Raw genomic sequence first — 8,383 nt, 5'->3', positions numbered from 1 at the left:
GCACCCAAGTTTGCATCCCAAATTTACACCATTATTTGCATCATCATTTGGCATATTAATTTGTAACATTTTTTGTTTCTTTTTAACGCTCAACTTTGCATCTTATTTTACATCTAGTTGTTGTCTTTTTTTGCATCTAATTTGGTGCCCATTTATGTGTCCTTGTTTTTGCCCAATTTGATATCCTTTTGTATGCCATGTTTTGTTCCCTTCTTTGTGTCAACTATTGCACAATTTTTCACTTCTAATTTAAAACACTTTGTACGTCAATTGTTTGCATTTTGTATTAATTCCTAGTTTAACATCCAATTTTACTTTCAATTTTGCATCCATGGTTACATCCGCATTTGACTTCTTATATAGAGTATATTTTTCTTTACATATATGACCCCCTTTATAGATTCATAGTGAAATATATGATAGTTTCTAAATATCATTAAGGCAGATATCACAATTCAAAATTATTTGTAAAGAAATTTAAGAGAAATTGACAACATCCATCCAAAAAAATAACAATGTGCCATTAAAAATTTTCAAAACATGTATAAAATAGCAACATAATACTAATAAAATCAGTATTATTTTTAATCAAAACAACTAAAATTCAAATATGATTAACAAATCAAAATATTTCATGAATATCGTTACGATAAATTAACAACATACATAAATCAAACTCATCGTATGATTACAAAATCAAAATGTCTCATTGATATAGGGTAAATTCACAACACCCATCTAAACATAACAATGTCATTCTACACAATAATTTCTTCATAAAAAACAATGCATGTGCATGCCTAGCTACCACCACCAAGATCATCCTCATGATCATCTTGACCATCCTCATTACTCTGATCCACATCATCACCAACACCGCAACTATCATCATCATCTCCTCCTTCACCACCATCATCCTCATCCTCATCCTCATCATCTCCTGATATATGTTGAACATAATTTGGATCATCGTCTTGGCAATCATTACCTATAGCATTCTGACAAAAAAAATCAATATTACATGTTAGTATTAATTACATAACACAACGCATGTTTTTGTTATACAATGTTAACCATAAAATGAGGTAAGATATAATATCTAATAGTACTAAAAAATAAAATGAAAATATGGTTTAAAAGTATATTGGAAATCCAACTAAGATTACATACCATAGAGTCCATCCAAACAACAAATTCAACCCATCTCTTTTGCTGCAGCACCTCCTTTTCCAAATGATTTGGAGGTCTTCAGGGTAAAAATATATATCCCATGGTTTATATTTGGCCTTAAAAAACAGTAGAAAAAAAAAAATTGAGAACACAGGAGCAAGATGAAAAAGGAATTGCATGTCTAAACATTTTGAAGTCTCAAAAAGCATTCATCAACATAGAGAAGACTACAACACTACTCTTCACTTCCAAGTTTTCAACTAATGGATTTAACTGACCAGCAATGTTTTTTGCATGAACCATGCTCAAATGCTCAAGATGAGGTAATGAATGGATGTTATGCACCTATCTGTGAATTGCAACCACAGGCATACATGTAAGTGCAAATTTGTAAATCTCATACCCAGATTTACCCATCATCAAGCACACAACTTTTGCGGGATCCATTTGACATATCTTATGTTTAAGAAGGAATAACATCCTTGAAGAGACTCATGGCTTTTCTTATGGAAGGATCTTTGCATGCAGAATCTAGATTAACTCTGAACATTTCAATCAAACTAAGGTAAATGAAAGGCAACAATCCATCGGTCAAACCTCACAGGTTAAAAGCACCCGCTGAGTTTCACACAAATGAGAAAGCCTAAGGGAAAAGATTTGAGACATGCATGCTACATGATTTCATGTAGGATAAGTACCTAAGCTTAAGGCAAAAGATTTGAGACATGCAAATGTATGAAGTACAAGATTCAGATAAAGAGAAAGAAGCTCCTTCATGCCATATTCTCACTGACAGTGAATCTCAGATTAGGTACTTATCAAGCATGAAATCATGTTGCATGCCAAGCATGAAATCATGAAGCACACACCATGATAAGATTATCTGACTCCAACTACTGCATCAAGATGAAAAATTCAGCACTCTAGACAGTCACATAAGAATAAAAAAACATTCAAAAGATATGAATGCATATTAGCCACTATAGAGGACCAAAACATAAACTTACGCCATAGACAGCGTGGCTGAACCTTTCCCTGCTTTTGCTTCAACAACTTCAGTTCCTCCATCCTGTGTGCGCTTTGTCAAGGCTTTAATGTCCTCCTTAGATAATACAGAGTTTGGCTTTGGTGTTGCCTAAAAAAAATTATCAAAACAAAAAAGTGTATGTTCCCTTTTTAACTGTATTGAAGGGTAGGTAATTATGATCTCATTTTATCTTTGATAAATTAATCTTATAATATCCAAGAGTAAAGAAAAAACTCAAGATGAGGATCCAACAAAGTCATATACATGTGAAAAAAGTGGAAGAATTGTAACACCCGCATGTCCACCTACAACAGGAACATCAACTTCTGCAGACAGCATAGGATGACATCAACAACAAACATAAAACTGAGAATTGTATCTAATGTTAAAAAAAGCATGATGTTGGTAAGATCCTGCAGCATATCATGTATTGGGTCTAGCCCAGATGGTTGTGTGCAAAGACTGTTATCCTTCCCACCTGGGTTCAATTCCCTCAAGTGACATCTTGAGCTGACTATATTTCTGATGGCCTTGAGCCCTATGATACCATCCTTGAAATGAGGAGAAGTGCCTGGCATGTTTGCCCAGGATGCATATTTCATGATTAAATTATAAAAAATAAAAATATTTTACAGAATACTAAATATTTGAGAGTAGCTAAGCATAACAAGCCAGAATTTTAAATACCTTCAACAGGAACCCCTGCTTTTGAAGCATAGAACGTCTTTGCACGGACAACATCAAGAGTAGTAACACCAAAGAGTTTCTTTTCATTATAGGTCCCTGCCTTCTTAAAAACCTCAGCAGCTATTGGTACAGTAGAATTTACAGGATTGCTGATCATATTTACAATTGCCTGCCATGGATATCAAGTCCTCAGCAATGCCATAAAAACCAATTCTAGATGATTTCTTGAATCCAAATATACCATTCCTGATAGAAGGAAAACATTATCCAGTACACTCTCCCCCCTCTCCATATCTCTATCTATATAATATGTAACAATATACTATACATACTATACACACACACCAGTACATGAACAAAACAAATAATTGTGAAACATACTTCTTTATCTATTAACTTGCCACACTAATGGTAGTACATACTGATTGTATGTAATATATAATGTTATAGAGGATACCTCGCGATCAGTGGATTTGTGCACAGTTAAATAGAAGACCAAGGATATTTTTTATATTGATATTCATATGCCAATTTTCTCAAAAGTCCAAAAGCTAAGTTACTAACTACAAGAGGAGAACAAGAATAACAGGGCTTTAACAGTGGCTGCAAACTTGCATTGGACTACACAGCTAATTACTCTTAAGTTCATTTCAATTAGTATTTCCTTCATATGGGCAAAAGTTAGCTGCAATTTGTCTAAATAAAGAGTCAATAATGAGTCAATCACCTATTCGTTTGACTCAAAGAAGTCTTCAAGCTTCGTTAACCTCTCCAGTAGAATTGATTATATACAAGAACAGTATGTAAATCTAGATCAACAACTTGCTTAAAGATTCTTGCTTAAATAAATTATGCTCTACTGCGGTGTAACCTGAGGATCAAACTTGCAAAGCTCAATGCCTGTTAAATGACATTACAGGTGTCATGATGAAAGGTTCCATATATTTTATCCTTAAAATGTAAAACTATCTTTAAATGTTTTCTGTTTTAAATGCCTTAAGAGGACCGAATCTGCAGAAATAAATATTATAGTTCTCCTCTCTTGAACAACCCACAATCTAAATAAAAGCAATGTTCTTGTTTTAGCAATTGACAGAGTGCATTCAAACCAATCTTGGATTTCAACTGTTCTCTTCTCCCATCTGAATTCTTGTTGATGATTTCTAGATCAACATTTCCTAGCAAGCAATTTAATCTGGGTTGAACTTCAGTGGTGAAATTCTAATTCGTTGATTGGATATTTAAGCGTCATTTTCCATTTTGATTCCCTAGAAGGAGGTCTTGTCATCTATATCTGTACCTTTCTTCAGACTGTTATTAACTTTATCTAGCATGCAGGGCATTGGCATTGTGTTTTGGCATTTTCAGGCAACAGTTGTAAGCAACATGATGGGAAAGGCACACCTTCTGTCTGCATTCCTTGACTACAAGATTTGGACAAGTGATTAGACCCCTTTGGGCTCATTAAGAGGATCCATAAAAGAATCTGCAACTGTATCAAAGGTAGTTGCATCCATGACCAGACTTGCAGACCTTTGAGAGATCTACAAACTTTTGAGAGGGGTGCCAGTCTCTTAGGGATACATATTAATAATCCAACTTTTAAGGTCACAGCCAACCGAGACATCAAATTCATGTATAAGATATTTTTTTTTGTGCAACAAGGGACCTACCTTTAAGTAGCCATTGGATCCTTCAGGCAGGCATTGTACTACTAAAATATACAAAAGCATACATAATCCACACTACTCTGGATTTTAACAGGAAGAAACACATGTTCTTAAGTTCTCACTGATCTTCTTCTAGAGCTGTACGTGGTGTCAAGTTGGCAGTCGCAGCAATCAACCGCATTTTGTACACAAGTCACCAAAAAAGAAGCCAGAGTCCCAGATAGAGAAAGTAGGTTGGCAAGCAGTCCCTGAAGCATTTTCTCAGGGAAACGGTTAATTTCCCATTTTCTTGTTTCACACAAAATGTAATACTCAGCCGTTAACCCTTTACATTCTTAATGACTCTTAACTAGTTTGTCTACCAATGTTTTGTACTTTCATCTGCGAAGTTCGAACTACAACATCTGGAAAATTTTACAAGCTAGGAATCAAACCCAACCCAAGACCAAAGCTGCTCTTTGACCGTGCTACGTGCCATTTTCATGAAGACACACTTAAGAGTTCGTTGTAGGAATGTGAATTGCATATTCAAAAATACCATCTTCCCTGCAATTTGAAGGCAGAGGAAAAGGGCCAACTTTTATAAAATAATATTAAAGAAGGGACTCAAGACACCAAACTTGATCATTGACAACCACTCTTTCAATAAAAGGACCATGGCATAAAACCATAAAGTTCAAAAAAGTTCTTGCTTTACTAAACTTTATTAATCCCTTTTGCATGATGAATCGTTTCTGCTCTTAAGACATTACATAGTTTACACTACCCCGTAGCAACAATAACATGTTGCACAAGCTAGTAGCCATGGAGCTTCAAAGCCTACGATGGAGACTCTTTTTCGACAGCCAGGGTCAACACTTGGTCTAAAGACGATCTCCCGTACATAGTCAGGGATGCTTACTCAAAGCATTTAAATAAGAAGCCATCTCTTACAGTTCTAGCTGTATTGTGTCTATTTCCCTCTTACATAGACAGCCTGAACCTTTCTAGCTGTATTGTGTCTATGACTATTTCCCTCTTTCTTAGAGGCTGTAAAGCTCAGCTCATTGGATTTCGAGTAAAATTGACAAAAGCCAAAACACTATGTTATTTGGATAAACTGGAAATATGCATTTGGGATTTCTGAAGCTAAACTGGAAATATGTATTTGGGATTTCTGAAGCTGCACACTGAGTCCAGTATCCATATTAAATCATAAATGTACCAAATGCATGGATTTGATTCAATACACGCTTGGTGGGAGCAGGGGGCGTGGGGCAGTGGACACAACTCAGGTTGTAGAATACACCTACATTTTGTTCTTGGAACTATCAAGGGATTCGGGAACCTACTTAGCTTAATGGGTATTTGCTTTTCAAATCAAAGAGGTTTTAACTACTTCAGTAGGATTCCTTTGGTTCATAGGTCTAACACATGGAATTCAGGCATGTAAAATCAGCCAGGAATCACACCATCATTAAACACAATACCATAACCAAACTCAGGCAAACAAAATTAACTTGGTATGAAGGAGAAGAAAGAGGAACCAGGACGAGTATTACCAACAGTTGAAAATATACAAAAGCATACATAATCCACACTACTCTGGATTTTAACCGGAAGAAACACATGTTCTTAAGCTCTCACTGATCTTCTTCTAGAGCTGTACGTGGTGTCAAGTTGGCAGTCGCAGCAATCAAACGCATTTTGTAGACAAGTCACCAAAAAAGAAGCCAGAGTCCTGGATAGAGAAAGTAGGTTGGAAAGCAATCCCTGAAGCATTTTCTCAGGGAAATGGTTAATTTCATGTTTTCTTGTTTCACACAAAATATAATACTCAGCCGTTAACCCTTTACATGCTTAATGACTCTTAAGCAGTTTGTCTACCAATGTTTTGTACTTTCATCTTCGAAGTTCGAACTACAACATCTGGAAAATTTTACAAGCTAGGAATCAAACCCAACCCAAGACCAAAGCTGCTCTTTGACCGTGCTACGTGCCATTTTCATGAAGACACGCTTAAGAGTTCACTGTAGGAATGTGAATTGCATATTCAAAAATACCATCTTCCCAACTTTCAGGTGATGACTCTGATATGCAAAATGATGAAGAAGTTATTGTCTATAGAGGGAGCTTCAAGAATGGATACAACATTGGAAATACTCCAAACCAAATTTATTGTAAAAATCCAAAGCATGTTTCGATGGATTTGACAAAAACTTCTCATGTGGTTGGAGAATATAACCCAAATTCTTTCATAAGAAATGATAATAATGTTATAGTGCATTCATGGTCAACACAATATCCAGCTCCTATTTCAAGGACTCTACCCACTCATGTAGGTAAATCTTCCTCATTACAAAGGATTCAAACAGCTAGTGTCATATTGTCTGCACTTGATAAGCCTATGCAGACATTATCTGTCACAGATTCTGGTCAACATGGAATGCCTTCTAATGAAACAAATGCAGGACAAACTTCATATTTTTGGGTGCAACCTAGCGATATTCAAGGTTTAAAAAGACAACTTGTCCACATTCTCAATATATATAGAGGAAGTATGCTTCTTGTACATGTTCCATCTGAATATCAAAAGGTCTTTGGCAGACCTCTATATTTATTGGAGTATGGTTCTTATAATCTAGTTAATTTGATAGAAAAGATGCATGATGTCTTCACCACATCATTGAAAGAAAAGGAAACAATAAGTTTGTGTCTTTAAGAGAGTTATCAAACAAGTTCATACAAGGTAATATAAAAATGAACTCTTCTACCAATGATTCAAGAGATGTGCTTAGGAAGAAAGAACATACTGGAAAGTTAGAGAAGGGAAAAGTTTAAAGGAGTCCAAGAATTCACAGATTTAGGTGCTTGTAATGACCTATGTGATGACTTTGATGCATATGGCATAGAAGTGAAAATGGCTTCACATTGAGATGGAGGTTCATATGATGGAAGTTGAAGTGAACAAGATGACGAAGATGGGGATGGAGAGATGATCCTCCAAGGAGATTTGAATGTTGATGAATATGCAGTAGAAGCAAGCCTAGAAATATTCAAACGAGAACTGCATGGGATTTTGGTAAGCCATTCCTGTGCAATTCTGCTGCCAAATTTTTCAACACTGGACTAACAAAGATACACCGAAGATCTTGATTACAATGTATTTGGTGTTTAATAACTTGAAGCACTAATTCAAAAATTTATAGATGTTGCAATTATGATGGAGGAATGCGACATTAAAAGGAAATTCGTTGTTGCTGACGGTGGTTCTAAAGTTTATTAAAATTAACAATCCACCGATGTTGCAGTCACCATTCTTTGTCTAGATGTAAGTATCAAATCTTAATGTCTCAGGATAGATGATTTCAAACTATTTAGAGCATTGTCAAAATACATTTTTTAAAGAGTTAACTAAGCAAGTAATTGAAATCTTAATTCTCAACAGCATTTTGAAGTTCTTGGCTTCTCAAGAGTTTGAAGCTGTTTCTAAAAAGAAAATGCTAGAGTTATGGAACAAAGCTCTAAATGATATTGAGAATTACAGGTTTGTAATTTATCTATAGCGACATATAAATATGCAGAGTAGAGGTTATGGTTTGCATTTTGGAAGATGTAATTTATATATTGTATTGAGGAATTCTTATTACAAATATATAAGATGAAATGAGAGCTTTTATATTGTGAGAAAGTTGAAGGCTGACATAATGATTTTGTTTTTTATTCTCTTGTGATGTGATTCTAGCAACATGACTTGTTTGATTACTGATCAATTTTATTTCATGACTTGTTATTAACTAATGCAGGATGTACAGGACATGTGACCCCATAAAGATGATATTTCCCATTT

General features: G+C 35.1%; 1 long non-coding RNA gene and 1 pseudogene across 1 annotated transcript; both read right to left on the bottom strand.

Moving 5' to 3' along the window:
- Positions 1-634: 634 nt before the first annotated feature.
- LOC149242309 (uncharacterized) lies at positions 635-1,479 on the bottom strand. Its single transcript, XR_016245714.1, has 2 exons — positions 1,171-1,479; positions 635-998 (listed from the first exon to the last, which is right to left on the bottom strand). It is a non-coding gene; the product is annotated as an uncharacterized LOC149242309 (long non-coding RNA).
- Positions 1,480-2,173: 694 nt separating this feature from the next.
- LOC149242308 (malate dehydrogenase, mitochondrial pseudogene) lies at positions 2,174-3,201 on the bottom strand (annotated as a pseudogene).
- Positions 3,202-8,383: the final 5,182 nt, after the last annotated feature.

Source organism: Pinus tabuliformis, chromosome 8 (assembly GCF_031772625.1).
Source record: "Pinus tabuliformis cultivar Carrire ecotype Pingquan chromosome 8, CPIR1, whole genome shotgun sequence".
Taxonomy (NCBI): Eukaryota; Viridiplantae; Streptophyta; class Pinopsida; order Pinales; family Pinaceae; genus Pinus; species Pinus tabuliformis.
This window is presented reverse-complemented; position numbering and strand designations above follow the sequence as displayed.